General features: G+C 44.5%; 1 long non-coding RNA gene across 5 annotated transcripts; it reads left to right on the forward strand.

The window, feature by feature from the left end:
- The first annotated feature begins 8,975 nt into the window (after window positions 1-8,975).
- Window positions 8,976-13,909, forward strand: LOC123098155 (uncharacterized). Of its 5 annotated transcripts, XR_006447658.1 has the most exons (6): window positions 9,316-9,670; window positions 9,783-10,287; window positions 10,682-12,267; window positions 12,712-12,993; window positions 13,081-13,218; window positions 13,619-13,906. It is a non-coding gene; the product is annotated as an uncharacterized lncRNA (long non-coding RNA). The 5 variants fall into 5 exon arrangements; XR_006447657.1 differs by having other exon boundaries at window positions 9,783-12,267; window positions 13,619-13,909; XR_006447660.1 differs by having other exon boundaries at window positions 9,783-12,089; window positions 13,619-13,907.
- Window positions 13,910-20,131: the final 6,222 nt, after the last annotated feature.

Here is a 20,131-nt window from a genome sequence, read left to right on the forward strand (position 1 = left end):
TCTTCTTGCCTCGTTCCTCCAGCCAATCCATATTTGATTCTTAAAAAAAAGGCAATTCATATTTTGCCTAAAAAAGCCATTTCATATTTGGCGCTTCAGGCGCCACTTAGAGGCATCTTTGCAAATGACGCATACCCTCCTAGCACACATGCCTAGGAATTGGGCCGGCCTGTTTAATTTATTTTCTTTTGCACTGCATACTTATTGTGCGTGCATTGATGGAACCACTGCCACATAAAATGTTGTGACGGTTCTGGTCACTCTTTGGCGATTTGGTACGCTAGAAGGCCATTCATGAACAAAATTTCCAAAGTTCTCATGCAACACACCAGTTTATCATATGTTACTTAATTGAATTTGAAGCTTCTCATACGAAACAACAGAACTGGCAACTGACAGTTGTCTCGCAGGGAAGTGGGGGTTGGACTCTTCCGCCCCTGGCTTTGCTAAGTTTAACGTTGATGGGGCAATTTTCAGATTGCTCAAATTCAGGTTCTTTTGGTGCGGTTTGCAGGGACTCTAATGGATTATATGTGGGGCCTTCGACCATCCACTATCATGATGTTTTAGATCCAGCAACTTTCGAAGCTTTAGCCTGTTGCAAGGCACTAGCTCTAGCGAAGGATTTGTGTCTCTGTAATATTGTGATTGCATCAGATTGTAAAGAAGTTATAACAAAGTTATCAAATCTGTTTCTGGTGCCAAGCATGCAAGTATAATCATAGAGATCATCACCATTGCCCTTGAGTTCCAGTCCTGCTCTTTCATCTTCGAAGGACGGGAGTCCAATATCGAGGCCTATAGTCTTGCTAAATTCGCTCTAAACCTTTCTGTAGGTCAACATACAAGGGTGAGCCCCAGATATTCATTGTATCACTATGAACTCTATTGTTAATCAATATAAAGTGAAGAGTGTTTAGCCTAAAAAAAATACTTATTGTGTGTGCAGTTTTCGGGTGCCACACGTGTATTACGATTTTGGAAGCTTCTAGATGCTTCTCAAACTAGTTTTCTTCCGGTGTTTTGCCTTCTTTCTGGTTTTCTTCTTTTTCTCTTCTTCTTTTGCTTTTTCATGTATTTTTGTTCTTGTAAAATTCAAATCCACGTTTTTTTTACAAATTTGTGTGTTTTACATTGATGAGCTTTTTTCAAACTCGTAACTTTTTCAAATCCACAAAAAAAATTGATATCGATGAACAGTTTTGAAATTAGTGTTTTTTTATAAAATTTGTGAAAAAAATCAAATTCATGATATTTGTTTAAAATCATGGATTTTTTTCTAATGCCTAAACTTTTTTAAAATTTGTTAATTTACCGAACCAATGATTTTTTTAACTCATGAACTTTTTTCCAAATTCATTAAATAATTTTGTATTCACAAAATTTTAAAAATATATAATATATTCTAATCTTTTGAAAAGTCAATGGTCAATGGTTCAAATGGTGAGTGGTCCAGGTGAAAATGATGACCGAGTGAAACAACAACCATCAGCGAGCTGAGCGATCGAGCAGTTGCTCGTGCTTGATGGGTCGGCCCAACAGACTATGGGCGTGGGCACCGGGTGGACAAGTGGCGCATAAGGCGTTGTATAGGCGAAATCACTAGTTTAGGAGCACTCTTTGCAAAGGTCACTCCCACCTCTCCATGTTGCGAGAAGTGTCGCACTGCATGTACATCACTTGTCGCAACCTACGAGTTTTCTCTTTTTTCGTAGATTAATTTATTTAAATTGTTTTATCTTTCAAACCGTGCATCCAAATCTTGAACCATTTTCACCGTTGGATTCCTCGCGTCGAGATCTTTAAAACTAGATCTCATGTTGATAGGTTTCGACGAACTTTTTTTCATGAAAAAAGCCGAAAGAGAAAACCAACTTTTCTAGTTGTGGCAAGCATACAAGTATAATCAGAGAGATCATCATCACTGCCACTAAGTTCTAGTCCCGCTCTTTCATCTTTGAAGGACGGGAGTCCAATGTTGAGGCATATAGTCTCCCTAAATTCGGTCTCAACCTTTCTATAGGTTGACATACGTGGCATGGTCATCCCCAACATATTCATTGTATTACTATGAACTCTGTTATTAATCAATAAAGTGGAGCGTGTTTTGCCTCAGAAAAAACTTATTGCGCTTGCTCTTTCACGTGTCACACTTGTATTACGCCTTTGGAAGCTTCTAGATGCTTTTCAAACTATTTTTCTTCTGTTTTTGTTTTCTTTTCAGTTTTTTCCTTTTTATTTTTTTATTTATTTTCTAATTTTATTTTATTTTTCTTTTTTCATTCATGACATTTTTTGTCAAATTCGTGTTTTTTCATTGATGAATTTTTTGGTAAACATTTTTTCAAATTCATGAACTTTTCCAAACCGCGACCATTTTTGAAGTTTTTAAAATTTGTGATTTTTTTTAATCATTGGCTTATTCTAATGCGTGGTTTTTTTTCAAATTTCAAAAAACATTTTATCAAACCGATGAATTTTTTTGAAATTCATGATTTTTAAAATTCACATACATTTTTCAAATTTATGAACTTTTTTCTAATGCACAATTTTGTACAAAAAAATATGAACTTATTTTGTATTCGTGAAAATTTTCAAATTTAATATATTTACAATTTTTTGAAAAGTAAACGGTCAATGGGTCAAAGAGTTAGTGGTCAAGGTCAAAGGGACGACCGAGCGAAACAACAACCATCGAGCGGTTGCTCGTGCCTGATGAGCCGTCACAACAAACGAGGCGCGTGAAGAAGTTCACACACATAAACAAGTTTGTCCAATGAATATTCATTGCCAAAATATTCCTATAGATAAGACATGGTGTCGTAAGCAGCGAGTTGGAGCCCTCAAGCAGGACATGGCGAGGCCGAAGCACTTGAGTTGGATGCGACAAAGTCGGAATCGATCGTGGGAGTCGATGTGGTGATGGTGTACTTAGGCCCGAGTCCACGGAGCGACAAGGTCGTCTTGGTGAAGCGACGATGCAATGCAGTTGAAACCGATTTATTTGGGCGAGAAGGTGTGCATGTTTGGGATGGAGTCTGCGGAGTAGCGAGGTACGTGCAACAAGTTCATGCGGGAGATTCGTGGAGTAAGGCCTGCGCGAGGAGGTTTGCCTACGTTGTCCGTGTGGGAAGGTTTGTGCGGTGCGATCCGCGCGATGAAGTGCGTGGAGGAGGGTTCGCGCGCTAATGATGCGTCAAAATCCGTCGAGCGAGATGCGGCAAAGCGGAGCTGTTGGGTCTGACCCGACGAGGCCAGTAGGCCCGAGTCTGTGGAGATGGAGTTGCAGGAGGAGATACATCGGCAAGATAATGCCGTCGTGGAGCTGTTAGCGCGGCGAGGCCCGAGTCCACTGAGCGACTGTTGGGAAACGTAGTAGAAAACAAAAATATCGCTAGATCGTGAAGGTTCTAATCTCCTTGCGCTAGCTCTGGACGGCGAACCACTACCGAATAGTGAAGGCTGCACGCTTGCAACCAAGTAGAGAGGTCGTGCTTTCGGTCTTCTGTTCGAGGGACTGTTCGTGGGCGGTTCGCGGGATCCGTTCATCGACGGTTCGAGGGACTCCAAGTACAATCTACAGCGACACGTTCTTTTTCCGCTGCAAGTCGGTGACGGTAACGATCGTGATCCCAGCCCATTATGCATCTTCGTATTGATCTTGGGTGTGCGTAGGCGCGATTTTTTTTGTTTTCTACTACGTTTCCAAACACCTACGGGTCCATAGCAGTATCTAGATGGCTCTCTCTCTATTATGATCTTCAATACCATGTTCTCATCTGAGATGAATTTGATGTAATCTTTACCGAAAAAGGGATTCCCCCCGCTTGTATTACAAAGTAACCAACACCGATCACATAGCAATTGTTGGGGCAAGTAGCACAACAAGCCCAAAAGAAAAGAGAAAGAACAAAGAAGAAGAAACAAATGCCAAAATTGGCATCTCAACAAAGCACGGATGACCCGCCACCGCTGCGCCCTCCGAAATCGACCCACCACAGACCAAGGCTCTGTTCCACCGCGTACCAATTAGCACCTTGAAGAAGGGATGCAACGCCGACGACGTTGCTTGCCCGGACGTGTCCTAGGGTTTCCCTCGGCATGCGGAAGGGAGTGGGAGATGGATATCTCCGACACCATCCAGGAAAGGATGGCGGCACCCGAAGGTGTCACCGCATCAGAGCCGGAAGAATCGCAAGGATTTCTCCCGCACTCCAAACGTCACTGCCCAATCGGGCAGAGCTAATCCAGCCACCTCGCCGCCCACCAGCATGCGCCACCGCGGTCTTGATGCCACCCATGACGCCTCACTGAGATCACCACCACGAGGCCAAGGGGACGGAGAGAGACGCATGATAACCCACAAGTATAGGGGATCGCAACAGTTTTCAAGGGTAGAGTATTCAAGCCAAATTTATTGATTCAACACAAGGGGAGCCAAAGAATATTCACGAGTATTAGCACTCGAGTTGTCAATTCAACCACACCTAAAAGACTTAATATCTGCAGCAAAGTTTTTAGTAGCAAAGTAGTTTGGAAGTAACGGTAACGGTGGCAAAAGTAATAGTAGCAATTTTGTAGTGATTGTAACAGTAGCATCGGCAAAGTAACTTAGCAAAGATCAATATGTGAAAAGCTTGTAGACAATGGATCGGCAATGATAATTGTGTTGGATGATATTCATCATGTAGCAGTCATAACCTAGGGTGACACAGAACTAGATCCAATTCATCAATATAATGTAGGCATGTATTCCGTATATAGTCATACGTGCTTATGGAAAAGAACTTGCATGACATCTTTTGCCCTACCCTCCCATGGCAGCGGGGTCCTAATGGAAACTAAGGAATATTAAGGCCTCCTTTTAATAGAGAACCAGACCAAAGCATTAGCACTTAGTGAATACATGAACTCGTCAAACTACGGTAATCACCGAAAAGAATCCCAATTATTGTCCCCTTAGGGGTATGCGGATCATAACTCGTAATAGGTGTCTACAACTGGCAAGATAGGATCAAGAACACAAATATATTCATGAAAACATAATAGGTTCAGATCTGAAATCATGGCACTCAGACCCTAGTGACAAGCATTAAGCATAGCAAAGTCATAGCAACATCAATATCAGAACATAGTGGATACTAGAGATCAAACCCTAACAAAACTAACTCGATTACTTGATAGATCTCATCCAACCCATCACCGTCCAGCAAGCCTACGATGAAATTACTCACTCCCAGCGATGAGCATCATGAAATTGGTGATGGAGGAAGGTTGTTGTGACTTTGACTGTTAACCACTGACAGGTGGACTGGTTGACCGCTAGGCCCCTTGACCAATGATTGTTGACTTTTTCAAAAGAAAGTCATAAATTAGGAATAAAATCAAAATTTTGAAAAAGAATTCATATTTTTTTAAAAACAACAAATTCGGAAACAGTCCATGAATTCAAAGAATTTCATGAAAATTGGAAAAAAGTTCACTTAAAAGAAAAAATCAGGAATTTGAGAACAAAATCATGAATTTTAATAAAGTTAGCAAATTTGAAAAAAAATAAGTCCATGAAATTCGAAGCAAAAAGTTCACAAAAATTGAAAAGTACATGAATTTTGTAAAACTTCATGAATTCGAAAAATGTCACAAAATCTATTAAATTGGAGCAAAGTTCATGAATTCGAAAATGAGCTTCTAAAATTTGAAAATTTCAAGAAATTCTAAAATAATCATGAATTTTAAAAAGTAGATTAAATGAAAAATGTTCACATTTTCTTTAAAAAAATCACCAAAATTAGGAAAAAGTTCTCGAATTTGATAAGTTTACGAATTTAAAAACAAGTTTGCAAAATTGGAGCAGAAGTTCAGAAATTTTGAAAATATTATCGAATTGAAAATAGTTTGCGGATTAAGAAAATAAATAAAAAATAGAAGAAAAAAAACATAGAGGCATGGCCAAATAGAACAAAAAAAGAAAGAAAAACCAAACAGGGAACAATATGTTTTTTGTTTGTGTTACATCTTCGTCAAGAGGGAAAAATGAAGTAAGTGGGCACAACAAAGTAAGTTGTCCCTGTGGTTAGCGCCGCAATCGGTGGAGTTCTAGTCTCACACAATGCACTCAAATTTTTGAGTGTTAAAAAGAAAAGAAAAAGTATCAGGCCGAGCCCAGGACGAGAGGGAGGGGGGAGGGGGTGCATCAAGTTGCAAATAACACTATAACGGGCATTGAAGGTGCTAAATAGGAGTTGGGACCTATGCAGGGATAGCAAATGTGGGGTTTGCCAGGGATGTGCGCTACTATACACACAGACACTTGCAAACGATTTTTGCATGATCCTACTCATCCAACAGTGAATGTGTGGGACAAACTGGAGGCCGATTGCTTAGATTTTTTTTGAGCAAACGACATCCTTTATTAAGCGTTCAAACACATAGGGATACAGATGATATCAGGCAAAACACTAAGCCACGCATGGCGCCCAGGTCTAAGAGAAGCAGCTGCCTTTGCTGCAAGGGCCTCCCCTTCCTATTTTCATGAATGAACTTGATATCCTGAAATAGCCTCCTCTGGTGCTTGATGTCTTGCAGGATGGCATAATACCGGCAAGGAACTTCATCTTGTATATTCGACACTAGCACCTCCAAGCAATCTGAGGCCGCTTAGACTACCCACAGTGGGAGTAACATAGGTAGTAACATCACACATATCTAGATAAAATAGATTATGTGGCAAGCAATAAATGAAGAAAGAGAGGAAAATGGTGACATAGCTAATTACTTGTAGTATGGGTAACATCACACATACCAAGGCAAGATGAGTCTATAGCCTAATAAATAAAGTGTTGCATGTTATCACATATATATTACTACCCACTATAGAGGTAGTAACATAGGCATGTTACTAGTCTATGTTACTACCCATTGTGGCTAGTTTTAGATTTTTTTTGAGACAACCTCGCGAAACTCTTTATTAACCCGTCACCACATTTACAGGGACGAAAGAGAGATTCCCGGCATGCCCTAACCAAACATGGCGGCCACCACCGAGAGTAAGAGCATGTTTCGCTAAGTTGCGAGCTTCATAATTCGAGCACCTAAACTCATGACTAAATTTACAGAAATCAAAAGACAAAAACTGGTCTACTATTTCATGAATAATTGCTCCATAACTTGCTGCATTTTTTCTTCCGTACTTCCTCGACCACCCCCTTGCAGTCCGATGCGACATGGATCCTCCGGAGATAAAGGTCGTCTGAGAAAGCTAAAGCCTCCCTTATCGCAAGCGCCTCAAGGGTTTGTGGATCAGCTATATGTCTAAAAAAAGGGAGGAGGCTCCCAAGAAAACCCCATTCTGATCCCTGCATATTACGCCAACCGCGCCGTAGCCGCGGCGAGAGACAGCGGCGTCAACGTTCACCTTTGCAGCACCCTCGTGTGGCCTGACCCATCAAGTAGACTTAGTAGCTGCAGCAGCACTTGGTATCTGATGCATGGGTTTCAAAACATGGAGATCCCCAAATAGCTGTTGATGAAACCATTAGTGGAAATCGGAGGATGAAAAATATCCTCATGGATAGTCTTTCTCCGCACTCCCCAGATTGCCCAAAGTGTCACTATGAGCCTTTCAAATAAATTTGTAGGCATCATTTTATGTATAGCAAAGAGCCAGTCCTTGGCCCTGTCCTCTTGCCGCTCACTCATAGCCTGCACGAGATCATCAGGGGCCAGTGCCCACACACCGCCCGCCATTAGGCACTTCAATAAAGCATGTTTCCAAGTGTCCATCGCCCCACTCAGCATACAAGTGTCGCTCGTTGCCATATTACGATGCTTTAGAACCTCCCCACAGGGCATGGAGTGCCTAGCAAGGCGCCATACAAACATTCTTAATTTGGACGGAACCTGACTGTGCCATATCATACTCCACATATTGCTCTCATTCTGCCCAAACGAGGTACCCTCCTCTTCGTGTATCCACGCTTCTCGGCCCAGCTTCGTCCGCATTATCATCCGGTAGGTTGAACGCACACTGAAAATACCTCGACTCTTCTCGTGCCAGGCCCAAAAATCTGGGAGCCTTCGTGTACACAAAGGTATCTTCAAGATCTCTGCAGCATCAAAGGGCGTGAATATAGTACGTATGTACTCCTCATTCCATGAGGCCGTAGTTGCACTGATCAACTGCGCCACCTTGGTGGGAGGATTATCTATGAGTGACGTGACGGGCCTCTTGTAGCTGTCCCTAGGAATCCAGTTATGCAGCCATATATCTGTAGTCTCCCCGTCTCTAATCCTCCGTACTATCCCCTGTGCTTGTCTCGGCCATCAAGAACCACCCTCCAAATCTGAGACGGATGAGGACCTAGTTCCGCTTCCAGTAGTGAGTTGTCAGGGAAGTATATTGCTTTCAGCACTGAGAGACGACTCGTCATTCATAGTCCGCCATGCTTGACGTGCGAGTAGTGCCAAGTTGAAGACCTCCAGGTCACGGAAACCCAGGCCTCCCAAATGTTTTGGCCTACTCATAATATCCCATGCCACCCAGCTCGGTTTCCTTCTTCCCTGTTTACTACCTGTGCTACCCATTTGATCAATATCTCTTTATCCATTGTGGCTAGTTTTAGATAAAGCACCGTCCAATGTTCCGGCCACAGAGTAGTTCTGGCCAGTGATTACCTCTTTAAAGCTGCCCAACAGCCCAAGTATGTATCTTTTTTTAGTACAAACACAAGCGTTCAAATACACGCGCATACACTCATCCCTATGAACGCACACACGCACATCCTACCCCTATGAGCACTTCCGAAAGACTAAGCCGGCATATCATCTTGAGATTTACGAAGTGACCGTAGGCGCCTCGTCGTCGACGGGAACGAACGCCTCCTCCCACTGAAAACGCATTGCCAGAAATCCTGAAATAAATCTAAAAATAAATACAAGCACCAGGATTTGAAACTGAGGGACTGAGAATACCATAGTACATGTAACCATCCAACGTGTCGTTGGTTGGTTCGCACCCAAGTATGTATCTGTCGATGGCATACACGGCCCAGCAGCATTAGACTAGTACGGCCGCAGCCAATCAGCGTCTACGGGCACGCTGCCCACAAACCCGATACGCTTGTCTGCGTCCACAGAGGATCCGGTGCGCATATGACGCACGCAGTGACGTCAAATGCGCGCAAGTTGCGGTATGCCGGTGCGATCCAGCTGTCACAACAAACCACCGCGCGGCACGCGTGGCGCATCTGGCCCGTCCAAGGCCAACGACTCCATCCCGGCCGTCCACTTCGGCCTACCAGACAATAAATACCTCCTCCTCCGCATACCCTCCTACCAAACCAAGAGGAAACCTAGCCGCGTTCTCCTCTGCGGCACGCAACCTTTGTCCCCCTCTAGATATAGAACAACACGCCTCGTCCACCCATACCTCTACAAGTCAGATCTAGGCCTGACCTGTAGTTTCCTGACCGTGCTCGCCTCGATCTCGGGGTAAGCTGAATTCGGCGTCCATGATTTGTTCCGATCACCCGTTTGTTATCTGATTCCCAGGTTTGTCCTTCTGATCGGCGAGTTGGGGCTTGCGGCGATCTTGGAGAAAAGACGGGAGGCAAGCTGGATCTGCCCACGGAAGCTTCCGATCTGCCCGGCTGGCGTCTCAGATCTGTTGCTGGTGAGGAACTTTTCCCGTCCAGATCGTCTCTACAGCATGCTTTGAGCTAAAAATTTGCTGTTGTGCGTGCCGATCCTTGTATTCTGACCTTCTGTGCCGATTTGACCTGTAGTTCTGATGCTTCACGGCGGATCTGGTTTTTCCCGGCGGTCTCAAGTCGGCGCAGCGGCTGGCGGCGAGTTTTCCGGCAAGCACGTGGGATCCCGTCTGCTCCTCTACCTCGTGCGACGACGGCCGACGGCTCTTTGTGTTGATAATTATTCGATGATATGTCGGTAATTATTAGATCCAAGAGATCGGAGGTGATGAAAGGTAAGAAGATGTAACAAGCGAGGTGCTTGTGGAGAGGGCGGAGAAGAGCGGAAAAAAAAGAGATGTGAACATCTAGAGGCCTTTGCCATGTTGGGTGCGCTCGCATGGCAGGCCGCCACCATAATAAAGATGTTTTTTTTGTCTCGGGGGGAGATCGCACGGGGGTTATCTTGTTTTAGCCCCGGGTTCTCCCCCCTGTGTGCTGGTGTGCTCCTTTTGTCTGCACCTCTCGTCCGATCCGACTACATGGCACAACAATTCTACCGTCGCGAATCGATCATGGAGCTACAGACGAAAGAACAAAGGTACAATCGATAATTTACATACAGCTGAACCATATATAATCATTGACACCACAAATTTCAATACATACAAGGATTATCTTGAATCCATACAAGTAACTTTGGTAGATATAGATATAGAGATTGTGTTGACACATCACCACAAATCTGCAACCAACTACAGCAGTCCAGCCTAAACAAATTGTTTGCATGCGGATTTACATATTGTTGTAACAATTCGAGTATATTTGGATTCTTCACTCAGAAGTTGTGTTTATTTGTATGATATTCTGTACTAAATTTAAGTTTAATTCTCCCTATATAAGGATTTTTTAATAAGAAATTCATATTAGACCCCTTTTCTCTGGTCTCCTGCTTCATATTGTAATCTGTCTTACGTAAGATACAATTTATGTAGCTTGAACAGCTGTATGTGGGTCTTTGTATTACCCAAATGAAGCCTACAGCTATACGCAGGTGGACACATCTTTCTCGTTGGAGCTTGAAGAGACGTGAGAGCTCTATGATTCTGGAGAAATCTGCCGAACACATCTTACCTCAGGGAATACCCGCTGGGAGGCTGGTTTACATGTACTTGCTTACTAATCTGGATAATCATTTATTAGAGCGCTATTTTAATCAGTTTCGCTACATATTATGGTGAACATTACATCCATTTGTATCAGTTGGTTAAAGATAATTAGATATTTATTATATTTGTGGATATTCTCCTTGTTGTATGATCGGGACAATATACTGTTTTAGATGATTCTCGTTTTAGATTCGATCCTAGGTTAAATTTGAGGATGCGGCTGATGAAATTATTCCATACTGTTCTATTTATGATTACGGTTATAGATTCAGGTAACAATTTATGAGGCGTTTGCTTTTTTCTTTGGGTGTTAGATCTGGGTGGGGTTGAACTTCGTAATTCAAATTTAGCTTATTTAATAATATGATAATATGATACGTATTTACTTGGTCTAATTTCTGATAAAATTATGCACTCTAATTTCTGATAATAATATGATATTACTCTTTGTAAAAGAATTATGCATTCCTTCGTTGCTAGCATACAAAGCAAAATGAGTGAATTTACACCCTAAAATATGTGTGTGTACATCGGCATGAAGTAAAATGACTTGCATTGAGAAATGGAGGGAGTAATTTGTTTACTTTTTTGGATTTAGACAGACCAAATCTCTAAAATTGATTCAAATTGAGGGAAGGAGGGAGTAGTTTGCTTATTTTTTGGTTTATGCAGACCAAGTCTGGAATTACTCGCATAAAATGGATGTATTTAGGAACCAAGGCAGTTGTTTGGTTATTTTTTTTTAATGTACACAGACAAGTTTTGGTGTGTTTGTGTGTGACTTGATGTGTATTATTTGCGAACGGACAGAATATTATGGAGTAAATATGCTATTTGTGCTGATAGCTGTTGTGGATCTTATCTCTGTCTGGAGAGATTCTCTGTGGATACTGATCGTATGTTCAGATCCCGGATGAAAGGTGGTTCAATCCCACCAAGGTTCTTTAGCGGTCTAATATTTGAGCACTTCAATCTGATTGTTTGGTTTACTTTATGTTATGGTTGTGAAAATATTATTGGTAGTTTTTGAATCTTTTGTTTTTGTGTTGCAGGTTATCGTACTTTAGAAATAACAAGGTATTGGGGGAGTAGGGCGAAAAAAAGCCCTCAAACAGCTAGTACAATCTATTGGGGGATTCCAATGAAACATCCCAACTCTCCCACGTACTATGGAAATACGACCAGACTGCAAATGCTATGGCCCACAAACTGAATCATCAACTTGTCTCTAATCGTAAGTGTTGGACGGGGAATTCATCAAGGTTCCTTTAAATATGATTACGAAGTCCATTGTGCCGTTGCCAACCATTGGTGGAGAGAGAACATCACATGCAAATGGGACATGTAGTTCCATAGTATTGTCACATTGACAAATGGGACATGTTGGTTATGTCAACAAACGGGACATGTAGGTCAGATTGAGTACTTTCTCCCTTCAGTACTTTTTAGCCAACATGTCCAAAGTCAAAGTATCTCTATTTTGATTTCATAGTATTGTTGATATTAATATTTTTTAATATAAATTGGTTGAACTTTATCTTTTACGTGGAGTAAAAAGGATGGGAGAGAGTAAGAAAGCAGCACACCTGTAATTAAATCATTGAGAGCCCAGTAACCCACTTAGAGGGTTTTATTGTTAACCTCTTCTATTGTATACCTCTTGGTCTGTTGGACATATATTTAACTGAATCATTTGAATATGAAATGGTTCAAAAGACTAGATCCATATTAGTTGTTGCTGGTCTAGTAAATAATAATACTAGAGTAGGAGGACTTCGTTTTTTCTTGTTTTTTTGACCTTTTCTCTACTATCTACGGTTAAAAATTACGTGGTGGGTTTACAACTGCTGGGATAGGTCGGTTTGCAAGAAGTATCTCCACATGGTCCAACCGCTTATCTCGTGGGTTCCTTCATGTGGTCTTGCCACCGCCACGGGCCTCCTCCTGTCACCGCTAATTTGCGACGGACGAGCACTGGCTTGGCTCATCTTGCTTCTACCTTAGAAATCTAAGGAGAAAATTCTCCCTGCCACATAGGGCTGGTCGATCAGGGAGATGCAACCCTGCACGTCATGGTTTCCGGCGGCGAAATCATCCACATGGGAGATGCTGGGATGCGGTCGTTGGTCCAGTAGGAGGTTGTATCCTCTTGCACCTATCTCTCTGCTAAAATTAATTTGATCATATACCTTGACTCTTGATTTATAGTTTTCTTCTGGTACTAGGTCACATGATTGGGTGATGTGTTGGGATTTCCCTTTTTTCTTCATCAGTACAGGAAGATTGCCTTGCTAAGGAGGTCTCCTATACATGAGTTCTGTGAGAAGGCAATCAGACGAGGAGTGATTATTTTGGTTATTGCTGTAAGACAAATGATCTTTTGGTTACCGATATGGCGTACTCCAATTTTTTATTTGCTTTTGTTACAAGTGAAAAAATTATACGAAGTTGATGCATTCATATAATTATCTGTTCTACATTACGGTGAGGCCTAATCATGTGTTATGTTATGGTGTCCAAAGTAGAATATATTCAAGAGGCTGGGCTGACCTATTCTGATAGTCTACATATTAGGTCACTCCCGTCTTCCATATAAATATTAACAACTTATCGAGGATGTAGAAAATGGAAGCATCTTTGACACAAACCAGCCCTGCAAGTTTACTTTATTTTCTAACAGTTCGATCGTGTTGGATGCTCCTGTTGTTTTTGTTGTTTCCCTCCTCTTGGCTAATGTTTAATTGATTTGCTGTCTTTTTCCAGGTGTGGTATGTTAAGTTTCAGAAATGGGGGCTGCCACACACTCATGCTCATATTTCACCGGCCCTGTTTTTCCTTGCCACCATTGGATTTGAAGTAACAATTAGTTAGTGGTGTTCTTCATGTTACTGTTATCTCTATGTATTCTTCTTTTTGAAACAATCCTTTTAGAATCTGGTATGTGATCTTGCTTTATTAGATATTGGCAATTTGCATTGCCATTTAGCTGTTTTGACTATGCAGTAGCGCAAAGTAGAAATTGCTTTTCATGATGTTTCGTGGTAGGTGTATTTTGTTCCTTTCAAAAAAATTAGTTCTAAAAAATTTAGATATGTCATGTTAAACATGGTTAAAGTGAAATGCATTATCCAGAAGCGAAGAATTTATTATGCAGCTGCAGTGATATAATAATGTTGGCCACCCTAACCGTACTTTTTCTGTGGGTGCTCAGTTCATCTGGAGTGAATGACTATGGATATACTTGGCTTTAGAAAGATATTTTTGGTATAATATTTGATTTAATTTCTCTAGGTATTGATGCCATTATCAGTACGGATGCCTTTAGTGGCGTATATCAGCTGGTTCTTTATTATTCTTTGCTTCTTTTGAAATATGGCAACCTTCTACTCATTCCTCGCCATGGTTCTTGACGGCATCACCTAAACTTGCATTTGTGATGACCAGAGTAGGTGTTTTTCCTATAACTTGGTGTATTTTAAAAATGCTCAAGGACAACTGAACCATGGTGTAAAATTTTATGGCATGAATTATATTTTTTACAATAGGGAAATTTCAAACTTTTTCCTTTTTGTTACTTCTGAACTTTCATGTTATTTCTCTCGCTATCCAGTTCATGAATTCCAAAAACAATGTCTGAAAACTACTCTGCTGGTTCAGAACATCAAAGGAGTTACCTGACTTGAAACATTAGTCCATGGTCTATTCGAATGGGTTTGGATTGATTTCTTGATTATAGGAACTGAAGGTTCTGAATATGAGAACATGTCCAATGTTCAAGACAATGAGATTTCACAAATCATACACAATTCTTAACACACGATGTTTTGCTAGCCGAGATAAGAGAAGACAAAACACTTGATACACTGGATGAAGCGGAATTGATGCTGATGCAAAAGAGAAATAGACTGTTGTCGTAGATGATATTGTTGCTTTGAAGAGGGCCGTCTCTGATAATCAGCGATAAGAGTTTTCCATCTTTTATAAGATCCAGATGCTAACTCTGGTAAAATGAAGCTCATATTTCACTTCATTAGGAAGCAGGCCAAGTTGATTGCACCACCTGCTAATGCCATGGGCAATAATTTTCCTCAATCATCGTTTCTACAGTGAGCCACAATAGTTATATATGCAAGTGTATTTGGATCAACTTATATGATGCATCCTCACTTCTTTTTTATCTTCAAGGTAATGGCCACATTTTATGGACAGACTAATCACATACATCATTCACGCTGACTTTATACTTAATAATTAATGCTATGTTTTGTTAAACTCATACGACTAGGTTGTTAAACGCCTTCTGGATGCAGACTATTTAAATTCTAGAATGTGTGAATATTCGTATGTATGTGGATAGTGTTGTTAGATGTGTATAGTCCCTTTTCGGTATATCCCCATTGTATAAGGGGTTCTCTGCACTTTGCCACACATGTATATGTAATGGCCTTTGGCCCTCAGTGAATACTAGTTGCTCATTTATCCAACATGGTATCAGATACTAGGTTAGCCTCGCTCTCCCGCACGATGCAACTCCGTGCTCCTCTTCCTAGCCCACCTCGTCTCCGGCCACTCCCGCTCGATTCCGGCCGATTTTTCCGGCCGCTCTCGACTGCTGCTGCACCCTCCGCCACCGCCTGCTCCTATCCAGGCCGTCGTGGCTGCACCTGCCCCTGCTGGCCTCCTCTGTCTGGTCGCTCCTTGCTCCGGTTCTGTCGCTCCCGTCCGGCCAGCGCGCCGCCGCCGCTCCAGGCGCTCCCGTCGCTCTCGATTGGCCGCCGCTCCAGGCACCGCTCGAGCGTGACCTCTGCACCAGCCGCCCAGGTCAATCCCCGGCTGGGCTGCCCCGCTCGAGGGCTCTGCTTCTGCCCGATCGAGCGAGCGTGCCCTGTGCCCGATCTTGAATCGGGGGCCTCTGCCTCGCGCGCGCGGGTCTCCTGCCCGATCCCGATCTAGTTTCTGGATCCGTTGACTTAAAAAAAAACAGCTGCAGAGTGATTTCCTCATGTCCTCTTCGGGCTATGTCGCGGTTCCTTGGTGCTCGGTGATCTTTGATGGCATCAACTATTCTGAGTTTGTGGGCTTCATGCGCATCCATATGCGTGGACTCCTTCTGTGGAGTGTTCTCTCTGGCGAGGTCTCCTGTCCATCATGCCCAGTTGCGCCAGTGGCCCCAATCCCACCAGTGCCGCCGGTCCTTGCTGCTGATGCTTCTCAGGCTGACCGGGATGCTGCCAAGGCTCTGGATGATGCTGCGGTTGATGCTTATGATCAGCAGGTATCCACTTATTCCGATGCTCTCTCTGTGTACCGGGATGATCTGTCTGCTTACACTCAGTGGTGCAATGATGATGCTCGAGTTGCTGCTGTTCTCACTGCGAGTGTCCTCCCTCAGTTTACCTCAGAGTTCATGGGACTTGGCACCGTTGTAGCGATGTGGTCTTACCTCTGTCAGCGCTATCAGCCCTCTGGCGATGCTCTCTACCTATCTGTGGTGCGCCAGGAGCATGCACTCCAGCAAGGTGATTCTTCTGTTGATGAGTTCTATTCACAGTGCTCTGCCATCTGGCGCCAGCTTGACTCTCTTCGGACAGTTGTTTGTGGAACCTGTCGTTGCTGTCAGACTACTCGTTCAGATCTCGAGTTTCAGCGGGTCCATGAGTTCTTATCTCGTCTCCGGTCTGAGTTTGAGCCTCGACGTGCTCACCTGCTTGCTCGTGGTCGTGTTCCTATCTCCGAGATACTTGCTGAGCTTTGTGCTGAGGAGACCCGCCTTCGCTCTGCTGGGTTGCTTCTGGTTCCGTCAGTATTGGTCGCCCGGGCTCGTGTGTCGTCTGCTCGCCTCACTGCTCCGCCGCTCCTGCCTACTCCTCCAGGGGGGTGAACCGTCCTCCTTATGCTGAGAAGGGCACGTCGCGCCGTGACACCGTCTGTGGTTATTGCTCCCGGTCAGGTCACCCAGAGTCTGATTGTCGCCAGAAGAAGCGAGACCAGAGGCGCTCCTCCTCCTCAAGTGGGATTCCTGTGTCTTCCTCAACCTCGTCACTCACTGACCAGGATATTGTTCTCCTCAAGCGTCTCCTTGCTTCCACAGGCTCCTCGTCGACTGCTTCCGCTGCTGCTGTAACTGCATCCCCTTCCTCACCACCATCGGCATCTACACAGTCAGGTACATCTTCGTGGGTTCTGGATTTTGGAGCTTCCTTTCATATGTCTTCTGATTCTTCCGCGTTGTCTTCTCTACGACCTCTTGATTCGCCTGTTAATATTCTTACCGCCGACGGCACATCTCTTCCTGTTGCTAGTCGTGGTATTCTTTCCACTCCATCTTTTTCTGTTCCGAGTGTTTCACATGTTCCTCGCCTTACCATGAATCTTTTTTTCGCTGCCCAATTCACTGATTCTGGTTGTCGTGTCATTATTGATACCGACTCTTGTTCCATTCAGGATCGTCGTACCAAGGCTTTGGTTGGTGCTGGCCCCCGGCGCCGTGAGTCAGAGGGCCTTTGGGAGGTTGACTAGCTTTGTGTTCCTTCCACTGCCACCACTTCTGCCAGCTCTCATGCTCTTGCTGCCTCTTCGTCTGCGTCCTTCCAGCAGTGGCATCATCGCCTTGGTCACATCTGTGGCTCTCGCTTGTCTTCTTTAGTTCGTCAGGGCCTCTTAGGGTCCGTATCTGGAGATGTCTCCTTACATTGTAATGGTTGCAGACTTGGCAAACAGACTCGGTTACCTTATCCTACTAGTGAGTCTGTATCTCAGCGTCCTTTTGACTTAGTTCATTCTGATGTCTGGGGTCCTGCTCCCTTTGATTCGAAAGATGGTCATCGCTACTATGTTTTGTTTATTGATGATTTCTCTCGCTACACTTGGCTCTACTTCATGAAATCTCGTAGCGATGTTCTCCCTATATACAAACGTTTTGCTGCCATGGTTCACACCCAGTTTGCCACGCCCATTCGTACTTTTCGTGCTGACTCCGCTGGAGAGTATATCTCTCAGCTGTTGCGTGGTTTTCTCGCGGAACAGGGTACTCTTGCCCAGTTCTCGTGTCCTGGTGCTCATGCTCAGAATGGCGTTGCCGAACGAAAGCATCGTCATTTGCTTGAGACGGCTCGTGCGCTGATGATTGCTGCTTCCCTTCCACCCCATTTTTGGGCTGAGGCTGTTTCAGCATCCACCTACCTCATCAACATTCGGCCATCGACTGCTCTGCAGGGTGGTATTCCTATGGAGTGTCTCACTGGTCGCTCTCCTGACTACTCAGCTCTTCGTATGTTTGGATGCGTGTGCTATGTTCTTCTTGCCCCCCGAGAACGCACCAAACTGATTGCTCAGTCGGTTGAGTGTGTTTTCCTTGGCTACAGTGATGAGCACAAGGGCTATCGATGTTGGGATCCTGTGGGTCGTCGCTTGCGCATCTCGCGTGATGTGAATTTTGACGAGTCTCGTTCCTACTACCCACGTTCTTCTTCCTCGAGTTTCTCTGTGGACGACCTTTCTTTCCTTCTCCTTCCCGATACACCCTGCTATGTGCCTCATGTGTCACCTCTTCCTCCGGCACCTCTCATTTCTTCTCATTCACCACCGACCCCGTCTTCTCCATCCTCCTCCTCCACCTCTCCACCATCATCTCCAGTCCGTCGCCCTCTCTCACCGTTTCCTCTCCACTATACTCGTCGATCTCGTACTGAGGATGTCTCCTCTGACGATCCTCCCACCTCTGGTACACCTCCTCCCACGCCTCCCCCGGTTCACAACCTCCGTGCTCGGCCTCGCCCCCCGCCTGATCGCTACTCCCCTGGTCGGTACGGTCTCTCTGTTATTGCTGAGCCCACTTCCTATCGGACTGCCATGACTCAGCCTGAATGGCAGCTTGCGATGACCGAAGAGCTTGCTGCTCTTGAGCGCTCTAGCACATGGGATCTGGTTCCCCTTCCTTCCGGTGTTCGTCCCATCACCTGCAAGTGGGTCTACAAGATTAAGACTCGCTCCGATGGTTCTCTTGAGCGCTAGAAAGCTTGTCTTGTGGCCCGTGGCTTTCAGCAGGAGCAGGGGCACGATTATGATGAGACATTCGCTCCTGTGGCCCACATGACCACTATCCGCACTCTTCTTGCCGTGGTTTCTGTTCGTCAGTGGTCTATCTCTCAACTTGATGTTCAGAACGCTTTTCTCAATGGCGAGTTGCGTGAGGAGGTTTATATGCAGCCACCACCGGGGTACTATGCTCCTGATGGTATGGTCTGTAGACTTCGCCGCTCCCTCTATGGTCTCAAACAGGCCCCTCGCGCCTGGTTTGAGCGCTTCGCCTCTGTGGTGACTGCCGCTGGTTTCTTGCCCAGTGATCATGATCCCGCGTTGTTTGTTCACACGTCTCCTCGTGGTCGGACTCTTCTCCTTCTCTATGTTGATGACATGATCATCACTGGTGACGACTCTGATTACATTGCATTCGTTAAGGCTCGCCTTCGCGACCAGTTTCTCATGGCTGATCTTGGTCCACTTCGCTATTTTCTTGGGATTGAGATCTCCTCGACCTCTGATGGCTTCTACATCTCCCAAGAAAAATATATTCAAGATCTTTTTGCTCGCGCTGCTCTTGGTGATGAGCGCACAGTTGTGACTCCTATGGAGCTCAACGTTCAGCTTCGTGCCTCTGATGGTGACCCTCTTCCTAATCCCACTCGCTATCGTCACCTTGTTGGCAGTCTTGTCTATCTTGCTGTTACGCGTCCTGACATCTCCTATCCTGTCCACATCCTGAGTCAGTTTGTTTCAGCCCCCACCTCTGTCCACTATAGTCATCTCCTCCGTGTTCTACGATACCTTCGTGGCATGATCTCTCAGCGCCTTTTCTTTCCCCGCTCCAGCTCTCTTGAGCTCCAGGCCTACTCTGATGCTACCTGGGCTAGTGATCCCTCTGATCGCCGCTCGCTGTCTGCTTATTGTGTCTTTCTTGGTGGCTCTCTTATTGCCTGGAAGACAAAGAAACAGACTGCAGTTTCTCGCTCGAGTACAGAGGCTGAGTTGCGAGCCATGGCTATGTTGACGGCTGAGGTGATCTGGTTACGGTGGTTACTTGAGGACTTTGGTGTGTGCTACTACTTCGACTCCCTTACTGTCAGACAGTACTGGTGCTATCAGTATTGCACGTGACCCGGTGAAGCATGAGCTCACCAAGCACATCGGTGTGGATGCCCACTTTGTGCGTGCTGCTGTGCAAGATCAGACTCTCGCTCTCCACCATGTGCCCTCTGAGTTACAGTTGGCGGACTT

Source organism: Triticum aestivum, chromosome 4D (assembly GCF_018294505.1).
Source record: "Triticum aestivum cultivar Chinese Spring chromosome 4D, IWGSC CS RefSeq v2.1, whole genome shotgun sequence".
In the NCBI taxonomy this organism is placed as follows: domain Eukaryota; kingdom Viridiplantae; phylum Streptophyta; class Magnoliopsida; order Poales; family Poaceae; genus Triticum; species Triticum aestivum.